Below are 12606 nucleotides of genomic sequence, written 5' to 3' on the forward strand. Positions count from 1 at the left end.
AGAGCAAATATGTTGAGTAATTACCTTAAGCTGATCCAGTTTCTCCTGATTTTGAGAAGTTTGTTTGCGTAGGAATAAATGCTTCAAAAGCATATTGGGCGGACTACTGTTATTTATGTTTTGACGTATTTTGCTCTTGATTTTTCATAAAACGAATATTACAAATTAAAAGTTTCATCATTCACATAAATTTACGCTGCGTACATCAGCACCCATATGAAAGTTTGTAGGGGATTGGGGGGGGGGGGGGAGGGCAGGCCTGGGAGTACGTAGTAATTTTAATATTTTGAAACATAAATGGCGACTTGTATTCTGTGGTAGAATAACCCACGGTGTTCCCTGCCTATTGGTGGGGAACGGTACTACCACTTCTGCGTAATACTGACTTTTAAATAATTTTTTCGAAAGGAAAACACCTCACTAGACTAGATTTTTGTCTTTCCCTGAGAGCTAGGTGGGGGGGGGGGCGGGGGCGGCCCCACCTTGCCCCGGGTATGGGTGCCCTTGGCTGCGTACGCCTACTGGTGCTATACAATTGGTAGTTACCAAAATATTCTGGTTAATTATGGTTAATTACATCAGAATCGCAAAATCGTGATATTAAAATCCCTTTCAAATCTACCACATACAGCAAATTTTATCCGCGCGCTTTGAAACTACTTCGGCTAATTTTAGGGTTGCTCGTCTCTATCGCTGGTCCACTCTCCTTGCTCCTCACAACCCCTCGCTTTACCATTACTGCGCAGCAAGTGTCACAATGACTGGTCGAATAACTGGAACATAACGCAGGAGATCAAAGAACGACACTACGCTGTACATCAGCCTCACATACCAACACGACCCTGGTTTGACATACTGTACTACGTCTTAGTAGGCGCCAGTCTCGGTCATGGCTGCTACACAAATCATCTTAATCGGATTAGAGTAGTGGATTCTGCTATGTGCGACAAGGACCAAGAGGACATTGTCGATCTTAATCATATCATTCTTGGTTGCAGTAAATATCGACAGGCACAACGTGTGTTATATGAAAAACTGGTCCCTTCTTTCTATCAATATATTTAGTCCGGCTCCATGGCTAAATGGTTAGCGTGGTCGCAGGAGTCCCGGGTTCGATTCCCGGCAGGGTCGGGAATTTTAACCATCATTGGTTAATTTTGCTGGCACGGGGGCTGAGTTTATTTGTCGTCTTCATCATAATTTCATCCTCATCACGACGCGCAGGTAGCCTACGGGAGTCAAATCAAAAGACCTCTTGGTGAACCGAAGTCCTCGGACACTCCCGGCACTAAAAGCCATATGCCATATACCAATATATTTACTAAGAAGATCTGATAACAACATTTACCTAGCACTTGCCCAATTTTTACATACGTCTGATCTGAGGATCTGAATGAGATTTATCGCCGAAGGTTCTTTTGCGTGTGCTGTGAAGTGAATAAAACGAGTTGTATTTCTTGTGGTTCGCCTCTGTGGTGTAGTGATTAGTGTGATTAGCTGCCACCCCCGGAGGCCTGGGCTCAATTCCCGGCTCTGCCACGAAATTTGGAAAGTGGTACGAGGGCTGGAGCGGGTTCGCTCCGCCTCGGGAGATCAACTGAGTAGAGGTGGGTTCGATTCCCACCTCAGCCATCCTGGAAGTGGTTTTCCCCGGTTTCCCACTTCTCCTCCAGGCAAATGCCGGGATGGTACCTAACTTAAGGCCACGGCCGCTTCCTTCCCTCTTTCTTGTCAATCTTCCCTTCCCCCGCAAGGCCCCTGTTCATCATAGCAGGTGAGGGCGCCTGGGGGAGGTACTGGCCATCCTCCCCAGCTGTATCCCCGAACCAGAGTCTGAAGCTCCAGGACACTGCCCTTGAGGCGGTAGAGGTGGGATCCCTCGCTGAGTCCGAGGGAAAAACCGACCCTGGAGGGTAAACAGTTAAAGAAGAAGAAGAAGTATTTCTTGTGTGTTAAGATATTTTATCTGTTGCATGTATTAGATATAAAACCAAGTCCCATGGCGCAACAGCCCCGAAGGGCCATGGCCTATCAAGCGATCGCTGCTCAGCCCGAGGGCCTGCAGATTATGAGGTGTCGTGTGGTCAGCACGACGAATCCTCTCGGCCGTTATCCTTGTCTTTCTAGACCGGGTATTTTAGATATATATATTTTTATATATAGTATGTACTTTATGTATTTATACATGATGTTTTGCTGGCTGCATGGCTACTTGTCGAATGCCAAATTCATTTTGAAAACACCCTCGCTTTGGTTTACCCCCCCCCCCCCCCCGTACGTCCCGCAGCCCCGCGCCCAGTGTCCTGAACCTCTTCCCTGGTTCCGGAAACCAGTCGAGTGATGAAGACAAAATTATCGCAATGGCGCGAACTGTTTGTTTATTTGGCCTGTTTCTCTGCAGGCTCGGGTATGAGATGAGATGAATCTATCGTGGAGGGTTTTTATCAGCGGTTGCTCTTCCTGACGTCAACCTCATCAGAAGAGTTAATGAAATGAAATGCATGACGTGATATATGATAGTAAGAACGGAAAGGTTAACCACGGTGTTAGATCGTTTAACTTAACGGTCATGGCCATCAGGCAGGATAAACGTTCTTCAGATTATCCCGGTTATTTTCTGGAGCCACCCCGCTCATTTTTGGCTGGGGGTTTAAAACCGAATGCCCTTCCTGACGCCACGTGATTTTTGAGATGAAAATCTCGACCCACGATCGATCGAGATTCAAACCTCAGCCTTCCAGGTGGGAAACCAGCAGCTAACCACGCCCCCCCCCCCCCCTTCACTATGTGCTTGAATATATAGAGCTAATTAAAGTAATAGGTTCTTGATAAACCATTTTGCTAATGCATCTATTTCTAGGGGGTTCACTGAAACCCTGAACATATAGAACGCGCCACGTCTGCCTCGCTCCATATGCACTCTGCGGAGAGGTTTGGAATTTAGCCTAGGCCTTTGGCATGCAGCCGGCCCCTGGTGGAGACTCCGGGTTCGATTCCCGGCCAGTTCAGGGATTTTTTACCTTGATCTGAGGGCTGGTTCGAGGTCCAATCAGCCAACGTGATTACAATTGACGAGCTATCTGACGGTGAGATAGCGGTCCCTGTCTAGAAAGTCAAGAATAACGGTCGAGAAGATTCATCATGCTGACCACACGACAGCTCGTAATCTGCAGACCTTCGGGCTGAGTACCGGTCGCTTGGTAAGCCAAGACCCTCAGGGCTGTAGTGCCATGGGGTTAGCTGGTTAGAGTTTTGAATTATATACCACCTCCTCTCCTCACCTGTCAGCCAACATTCTGATGAAAATGCATATGAAACACCCTTTTTAGACTCCATTTTTGAATAGGCTTATCCGTTTGAGCAGCGTATTTACAAGTGTTCCAGACATACAATTTCATCTGAATTGTTTCACGTCTTCTTTCGTTACATGGCCACCTTAAGAGATAATGTCACATTACATAAGCCTTAAATTATGTGTGAAATTGAATCCACACGCATCAAAGCGTTCAGACTTCCCAACACATTTTTTACATTTACTATATAGAGGGGTCCCTCTCCGGAATCGAACCATGACATTTATTATACTCAGAGATGCAAAAAAAAAAAAAAGAGAGTGAGAAGAAATAAAATTTATTATCCTAAGGTATTCGGCAAAACAAGCGACGCTGTATTTATTGCTCATCTGCTGCCCATGTTTATACACTGTACGACTCCCATGCCTTCCTTCAACGTGAAGTACAAATTACACATGCCAGGTTATTTTGAAAACTATACTAGAACACAGTTCGAGCATTATCTCTAGATAACTTGTTCAGTGTTCGTGCGAAGATCGTGTACGGCTTGTGGACGTGTTTTGATGCAGTTCTTTAACAATCCCCACATAAATGCATCGGGTATTGTGAGGTTTGGACTTTGAGATGGATACGGAGATTCAGAACCTCTTGACATAATAATAATAATAATAATAATAATAATAATAATAATAATAATAATAATAATAATAATATGACCTCAGCCTATTTTTAATTTGACGTCATTTAGACTGCCCTTGCGTCAATTTCGTCAATGACAGAGAAAAGCGGATCTCTCTTGTGTGATCTATGACATAGTTTATTTTTATTTTTTTTTGCTACTTGTTTTACGTTTTGGAAATAATCGTCCATCCTCCAAACGCTAAATCACAAACATATAAAATAAACACAACAAAATGCTATATGTTTGATTTCCAAACGCTAGAAAACACCCCCCCTAGCAATAGTGAATACATCCCTCCAAATACGGTTCATGTCAGGAAGGGCATCCGGCTGTAAAACTGCACCACATCAACTTCAATTGCCTAATCCCACTAAATTAGGAAAAGGACATTAAGAAGAAGATTAAACACATTACATTAACAATAATGTTCGCCTCTGTGGTGCAGTGGTTAGTGTGATTAGCTGCAACCTCCCGGAGGCCCGGGTTCGATTCCCGGCTCTGCCACGAAATTTGAAAAGTGGCACGAGGGCTGGAACGGAGTCTACTCAGTCTCGGGAGGTCAACTGAGTAGAGCGATTTTCGGCAGAATGTTGTTATACCTATTCCCAAGAAAGCCGGTGCTGACAGGAGTGAAAACTACCGCACCATTAGTTTAGTATCTCATGCCTGCAAAATTTTAACACGTATTATTTACAGAAGAAGTTGAGTTGAGAGAAGATCAATTTGGCTTCAGAAGAAATGTAGGAACACGTGAAGCAATCCTGACTTTACGTCTGATCTTAGAGGATCGAATCAAGAAGGACAAGCCCACGTACATGGCATTCGTAGATCTAGAAAAGGCATTCGGTAATATTGATTGGACCAAGCTATTTATGATTCTGAAGATGATAGGGATCAGATACCGAGAACGAAGAATTATCTACAATCTGTATAAAAATCAGTCTGCAGTGATAAGAATCGAGGGCTTTGAAAAAGAAGCAGCAATCCAGAAAGGAGTGAGGCAAGGTTGCAGTTTGTCCCCTCTCCTTTTCAATGTTTACATAGAACAGGCAGTACAGGAAATCAAAGAGAAATTTGGAAAGGGAATCACAGTCCAAAGAGAGGAAATCAAAACCTTGAGATTTTCCGATGATATTGTTATTTTATCTGAGACTGCAGAAGATCTCGAGAAGTTGCTGAATGGTATGGATGAAGTCTTGGGTAAGGAGTACAAGATGAAAATAAATAAGTCCAAAACAAAAGTAATGGAGTGCAGTCGAACGAAGGCAGGTGATGTGGGAAATATTAGATCAGGAAATGAAGTCTTAAAGGAAGTAGATGAATATTGTTGCTTGGGTAGTAAAATAACTAGCGATGACAGAAGTAAGGAGGACATAAAATGCAGACTAGCACAAGCGAGGAAGAGCTTTCTTAAGAACAGAAATTTGCTCACTTCAAACATTGATATCGGAATTAGAAAGATGTTTTTGAAGACTTTCGTGTGGAGCGTGGCATTGTATGGAAGTGAAACATGGACGATAACTAGCTCAGAAAGAAAGAGAATAGAAGCTTTTGAAATGTGGTGTTACAGAAGAATGCTGAAGGTGAGATGGATAGATCGAATCACGAATGAAGAGATACTGGATCGAATTGGTGAGAGGAGATCGATTTGGCTAAATTTGACGAGAAGAAGATATAGAATGATAGGACACATCTTAAGACACCCAGGACTTATTCAGTTGGTTTTGAAGGAAGTGTAGGTGGTAAGAACGGTAGGGGTAGACCAAGGTATGAATATGACAAACAGATCAGAGCAGATGTAGGATGCAATAGTTACGTAGAAATGAAAAGGTTACCACAGGACAGGGTGGCATGGAGAGCTGCATCAAACCAGTCTATGGACTGATGACTCAAACAACATATTTTGTTAAACTGTGCATGTGGCCCACGACCAATCGCTCGTGTTAAATGATGGCCCTCCATGTAAGAATGTTGGGCGGCCCTGCTTTAGGGACACCGCTCCTACAACATGGGGCTGGCCTTACAAGGTTATCAGCTGTAAAATTCCAGTTAGGAAACGTATGTTTTGTGGGAATTTCTAGCTGTTGGTGTTATTTCATCATCCTTTGTTACTGATCTTAATTAAGTGAAGAAATTAAACATCTGACCCTTAGTCCAGTTTGTTATGGTCGTCGTCGAGCCGTAGCTGTATCTCTCCTTTGAACCAGGAAAGTAGAAGCATAACGAGTGGTTGTCATTTAGAAAGTCCAATATTTCTATCGCCTGGTGTTATGTTGTGCCAGCCCCGTGGTGTAGGGGTAGCGTGCCTGCCTCTTACCCGGAGGCCACGGGTTCGATTCCCGGCCAGGTCAGGGATTTTTACCTGGACCGGAGGGCTGGTTCTGGGTCCACTCAGCCTACGTGATTAGAATTGAGGAGCTATCTGACGGTGAGATGGCGGCCCCGGTCTAGAAAGCCAAGAATAACGGCCGAGAGTCTTCGTCGTGCTGACCACACGACACCTCGTAATCTGCAGGCCTTCGTGCTGAGCAGCGGTCGCTTGGTAGGGCAAGGCCCTTCAAGGGCTGTTGTAATGCCATGGGGTTTAGTTTTGGTTGGGTGTTGTGTTGTGGGCTTTGAGGACATGTCACATTTTAACTGGTGCATCGTGGACAAACATAACTTATTATGTGAATCATGGTCTTCAGATTACAGAGACGTTTACTTATTAAATAATTTCCTCTTCTTCTTCGCCATTTTAAACTTTCATTCCAGTTTCGACATAAATATGTCTTAAGGCCGGAGGCCATCTGAAAAACTGCGTCACAAAATTAGCGATACAAAATGTGTGATGCGATGTTACCTAGCAACCGTGCAGGCTGTGATGTGTATTGACGGATGGCCATGACTGAGAGACATATACTACCTGCGAAACTTTTATTGATACTTCGTTTTACTGGGTGAGAGGCAAGGAGGGAGCTTCGCCGGTTCCGGTAATACTACCAACTGAATGGAACTAACATCTGAATTAAATCGATAGTATGATCGATATGAATTTTCTAAAACTACATTATCTAAAGACCACAAGTACGTCACATCGTGTTTCGTAAGTTTTCCTTTATTAAACATAATGGCATCAACCATGATTAAATGGCTCGACTGGCCTACCTCTTTGCCTGGTATGGCTCGAGATTCTCCAGGATGAGAGGCAGAACATGTTTTCATCCTCTTAATCGTGGGTACAAATTTTCCCGTATGTGTAGTATCGGTAGAGTGAAGCAGAACTGTTTCTTTTATTTTTTCTATATCACTGCAATCTGCTACTTTTGCTACTATTTTCCTGCGCTCACTCTGATGTTCATTTCCGAGTAGGAGTTCTAAGGTGTTCTTGTGATGTACTTGGATTTTTCTCAGCTAATGCGATATATTTCAAAAGTTCAGTTTTAACATATATTTGTTTACTTTACTTTAAAAATAACAGTAGTATTCGAAGTTTTGCGATTACACCACGAGATTTCTCACAGCGATGCATAGGCGTAATCGATTTATTTTTGATGCCATAGCCAGATTGAGCAAAAAGTTTTATTAAATCCCAGTTCCGGTTTCGCTTTAGCGATCCTCACCTGTGCTGTTTGGGAAATAGGTATAAGATAATAATTATATGTAAGTGATAGTAATAATAATGATTGTTATCGAAACCGACTTTCAACATATTAGGTCGTGTTACGTACATTTAGTACGTGTTGAAGAGATGTTAAGTACAGAACAAAAATGGCCAACCAGACACCAGTGGGATCCGAACCCACATCCTCCCGATTTCGCGTAGTACCAGACCTGTAGCTTAGATCCTTTCCAACAGAACAAAGATGGCCTAGGGCACCATAGCTCAATTGGTAGAGCAACCGACGCGAAATCGGGAGGATGTGGGTTCGGATCCCACTGGTGTCTGGTTGGCCATTTTTGTTCTGTACTTAACATCTCTTCAACACGTACTAAATGTACGTAACACGACCTAATAGGTTGAAAGTCGGTTTCGATTACAATGCGATCGTGAAAATTCAATATTCAATAATGATTGTTGATTGTAATATGGCATTCGCAGGACAAGTCAGTTGATAATTTAATTTAATTCGGTCTGATTGAACTTGTTGTGTGTTGCACCGTGACTGTGTGTTCGTTTTTAGTAAGCTTTGTTTCAGTGGCAGGAGGTAGACCTGGCTAGTCACCCAACTGGGTACTGACCATGCCCAATGTTGCTTAACCGCAGAGTATGTAGCGGTGTCAGCCACAATGAGCCCTGCCGCTGTTGCTGCACGAGAGCATTATTAGCTCTCGTGTCCCGGCTGTTATTGGCACTATCAATTTTGAAAAACGTACAGCATAAAATTTGCAGCCTCGGCGTCCTGTTGGTTTCCAATGCTTTTGTGAAGGTGTTGGTGGTTTTCCCTTTAGGTGGATTTGGCGACTTGGTTGAGGTTTTTTCATTGTGGGATTGTTTGGGTTTGATCTGGCAAGGTGGTTGAGAGGGCTGATAGTTGCGGTTGAAGGCCGCTTGAGTAACTGGGTACAGGAAGTGAGGAATCTCGTGTTGCTTGGTATGGGTACTTGGTTATTTGATGGGAGTTTCTTGGTACTTGGCTCAGGGTCTCGGCTACTCGATCCACCAAAAGGGGCCTGAGGAAGGTGGGGGGAGTTCTGATGGGTACTAATTGAAGTGGTGGGTATTTGGGGTCGGGTGTAGGAGGGTATGGTCCTTCGGGGAAGGGGTGCCCGAAGCGGGAACGATCCGCCCACCACGTGTTCCGGATCGCGACGCATCGGCCGCAACACGGGAGAGGTCGCAGGTACTTAGTCTTTCCCCTTGACCTATAGTAGGGAGGGAGCATCCACCTTGCAGAGCAAACTGCAATAGTGGGTACCTGGGATGAGGTTCCAAGGGTATTGGATGCCATTGCAGGATGAATAGAAATATATAGCGTGCTAGTTGATATGTTCCTTCACTACGCGGCGCTGGTGTGGATAGATAGGGATCAGCTGTCTCTGAACTTATGCTTCTAAATGGGAATTGATGTGATTTAATTCGAAATTTATAGTTCAAATAAATGTTTTGAAACCATTTATTCATTACTGTGGTGCTTCAGGACTATGCATTGTGTTTACTGACTGATGACTGTGTTTACGTGCTATATATGTTTGATGCAAATTAAGATAGGCTATAGCGTTTCATGTTTTGAAAGTAATCTGTGAAAAATACGTCGGAAGTATTTTACAGTTAATAATGACATAAGGACATTATTTCAGAAATTGGTTCGTCAGTAACATATCAAACGTTTGTGCTTAGTTGCGCTGAGTGTTCTTCAGTAATTCGCCACGAAAATGACTGCGTATCAAACTCTGTAGCAATTATCAGTTATAACTTTTAAAAAAGATGTCAACTGTTTAGTGTACATGCTGCGAAATATTTCGCAGTAAACATATTAAATCTCTACAGTATTATTCTTATATGTATGTCGTACACATGTAATTCTTACATAACTACTTAATTTAAACCAGCAGTTTCCCGCTGGCTCCACCCGCAATGAACAAACTATGGTGTTGTTGGTTACTATCCTCACGAATGTATTTGCAAAGTTTCGAGTTAATGAAATAAAGTACACGATCTGCTATGGTAATAGAATGTAATACTATGTCAAAAAAAAAACAGTTGAAAATACATCACACCAAGTAACTGAATTAAACGTTCCTTGGAACAACACTACGCGCCGAACTGTTAAAAAGTCCTTCAAAGATCTTCGTCATGGAGACGAATGTACTCATAACTTTTCTCAGAATCTACCAATTTAAGTAGTTATTACCTCAAAAGAAAGCGCTTGATCCACTGAGTGCTTTTAGACCAAAACGAACTGCGAACCTCAGTTAGATCGAAAGATATGATTGTTTCAATGAGAAAGAAAGTTGAAGAAATGAGACGTCAAATTGAATATGCGCTCATAACTTTCCTCAGAATCAACCAATTTTAATATTTAAGAGCTGGAATAAAAGAACTTGATCCACTGAGTGTTCTTAGGCCAAACCGAACTCCGTACCTCAATTAGAACCAAAAACATGATTGCTTAAATGAGACAAAAATTGAAAAATCAAATAATTTGAGGAAGGCGGATATTAATTGATTTATAGTACCTGATGACAAATCTGTGCATGAATACATTTCAGTTAAAAAAGAATGAAGGAAATCGACCGGATAGAATGGCCGGACTGACTGACTTTACGAGGTAGTTTTCATAAAAAAAATTAATATATAGATATTAACACACTCAGCTTAACCATGAATCTTAGTAGTAACCTCCTCTGGATATGCTTACATCTCTTTTTTAAGATGAATTCCTGATTATCATAATCACTAACTTTGTGTTACCACCAACCCTAGAGCATAGAGAGCTAATACTAGAGGAGTCCAGTATGGAATAATCATGAGAATATTGGCTTGATATGGCATATTTTTACTACAATGTTCCAGGATAAATATAATACGAGATTTGGAAAAATGTGTGGGACTCCTATGGGATCCAGTTTGCGTCTCTGACTCACTTTTTCACCACTAATAATGAAAGATAAGTTCGGCGGTAAAATGCAGATCACAGATACGATCTTTATCACTCAAAGGCAGATCTTATCTTGAAGTAGCCTTCAACCACTTGGATAACAGATTGGGATCCTTTGGATTGTTTTTTTTTTATTGGACTGTTTACCGCAACCCGACTTGTAACCCGGGACATAGCAAGTTGTTGGCATATTCTCGTGCGGTAGTAAATTGAAGCATATGTAGAAGTATACACCCTACTTATCAAATACTTAATACTTTTCTTTTCAGTTCACGAAATGTTAACAACAGAAATTTTGCGCGTATAAAACTATCCAAAAGGACCAGAAACTGTTTACACACATCCGCTTTAAGCTGACAAAAAGTGCGCCTACTTGGCCTTTATATCGACAGCAACGCTGTAGGCGGCGGAGAACATGTACACCGTGTCTGTTAACATGTGATTCAGAGAGAGTCGTCACACCATTCATTTCTATTCGTAATGACCATAGGTTATCAATCCGTTTCTCGAAGATATCTGAGGTCTATTGATTATAGTTTCGTGTGGGTATTTCTAGCCGGGTAGGGTCTGCCTGGCTGAGGAGTAAAGGCGTGATCGGTTCGCCCGGAAAGACGTGGGTTCGAATCCTCGTCAGAAAGTCGTAAAATTTAAGAAACGAGATTTCCGATTTCCACCTCCGGAGATGCACATGGCCCTGAGGTTCACTCAGCCTACACCAAAAATGAGTACAGGTTAATTCCTGGTGGCAAAGGCGGTCGGGCGTAGAGCTAACCACTCTACCCCACCAAGTGCCGATGTTACGAATAGTGGAAGCCTTCACCGTCCACCCCTCCAAGGGCCTTCATGGCCTGTTAGGAGACGACTTTGCTATTTCTAGCTGGGTGCAGCCCTTGTAAGGCCGACCCTCCGATGAGGGTGGGCGGCATCAACCATGTGTACGTAACTGCGTGTTATTGTGGTGGAGGATAGTGTTATGTGTTGTGTGTGAGTTGCAAGGATGTTATGGACAGCGCAATCACCCAGCCCCCGAGCCATTGTAATTAAGCAATTAAGGTTAAAATCCCCGAGCCGGCCGGGAATCGAAACCGCGATCCCCTGAACCGAAAGCCAGCACGCTGACCATTCAGCCAACGAGTCGGACGGTCTATCGATTGAGCACTAGGGAGCCGAGGTGTCACTAAAAGTTTCGCGGAGAGTACAAGAATCTTTCATCCAAGAGGCCTCATCTCATCATACTGGAGGAAACGGTTTTTTTTTTCTTCGTAGGAGTTTCATAGGCCCTGAGTCGGTTACTCCGTTTCGATGCAGTGAATCCTACACTTGAAAAATGAAAATCCACAGGCTGTTTCCAGTCATTAAACCATTTTCACACCAGGCAAATGCTGGGGCTGTACCTTAATTAAGACCATGGCAGCTTCCTTCCCACTCCTGTCCCATCGTCTCCATAAGACCTAACTGTGTAGGTACGACGTAAAGAAACTGGTAAAATAATAATAATCCAACAGTAGCAGTACTGCACGTGTTCCGTATGGTCGCAAACTCAAATCAATCCAGTGTTAATCTTTAAGAAGACAAGCTGTACTGATGCAACATACTCATTAGGAGCGTTCCACTGTGATGGTTATTTTCCACGGAGTTATTTTGTATTTACAAATCTACAAGAAAGACCTGCTACAGTTTCCTGCTTGTTTGGAAGATCATTTCCTTATGACGGATGTCATAACGACTTCATTTCTTTACTATGCAAAGCATTTGTGGCCTGAACTAGTGTTCTCTTCTCAGCAACCTGACACAGTACTGTATTTCTTCATCTGTGATCCGATCCACCCATCTCACGTCCAATATTCTTCTGTAACACCACATTTCAAAGGCTCCTATTCTCTTCCTTTCTGCGTCAGTTCCAATCTCATACAATGCTACACTCCACATCAACGGCTTAAGAAACGTATTTTTAATACGTATGCAGATAAAATATCCACAACTCGTAGAATATTATATTCCCCTCCTTGAAAATTTCTGCTTGATTTCGTTCTGCGCCTGTTCTGAATAA

At 42.8% G+C, this 12606-nt stretch overlaps 1 protein-coding gene and 1 non-coding gene across 2 annotated transcripts in view; one reads left to right on the top strand and one right to left on the bottom strand.

Moving 5' to 3' along the window:
* Positions 1-12606, bottom strand: part of LOC136876471 (solute carrier family 2, facilitated glucose transporter member 1) — a 447688-nt gene that overhangs the window by 73491 nt on the left and 361591 nt on the right. The window lies entirely within an intron of this gene.
* On the top strand, positions 7830-7902 carry TRNAS-CGA (transfer RNA serine (anticodon CGA)). Its single transcript has one exon. It is a non-coding gene; the product is annotated as a tRNA-Ser (tRNA).

Source organism: Anabrus simplex, chromosome 6 (genome assembly GCF_040414725.1).
Source record: "Anabrus simplex isolate iqAnaSimp1 chromosome 6, ASM4041472v1, whole genome shotgun sequence".
Lineage (NCBI taxonomy): Eukaryota > Metazoa > Arthropoda > Insecta > Orthoptera > Tettigoniidae > Anabrus > Anabrus simplex.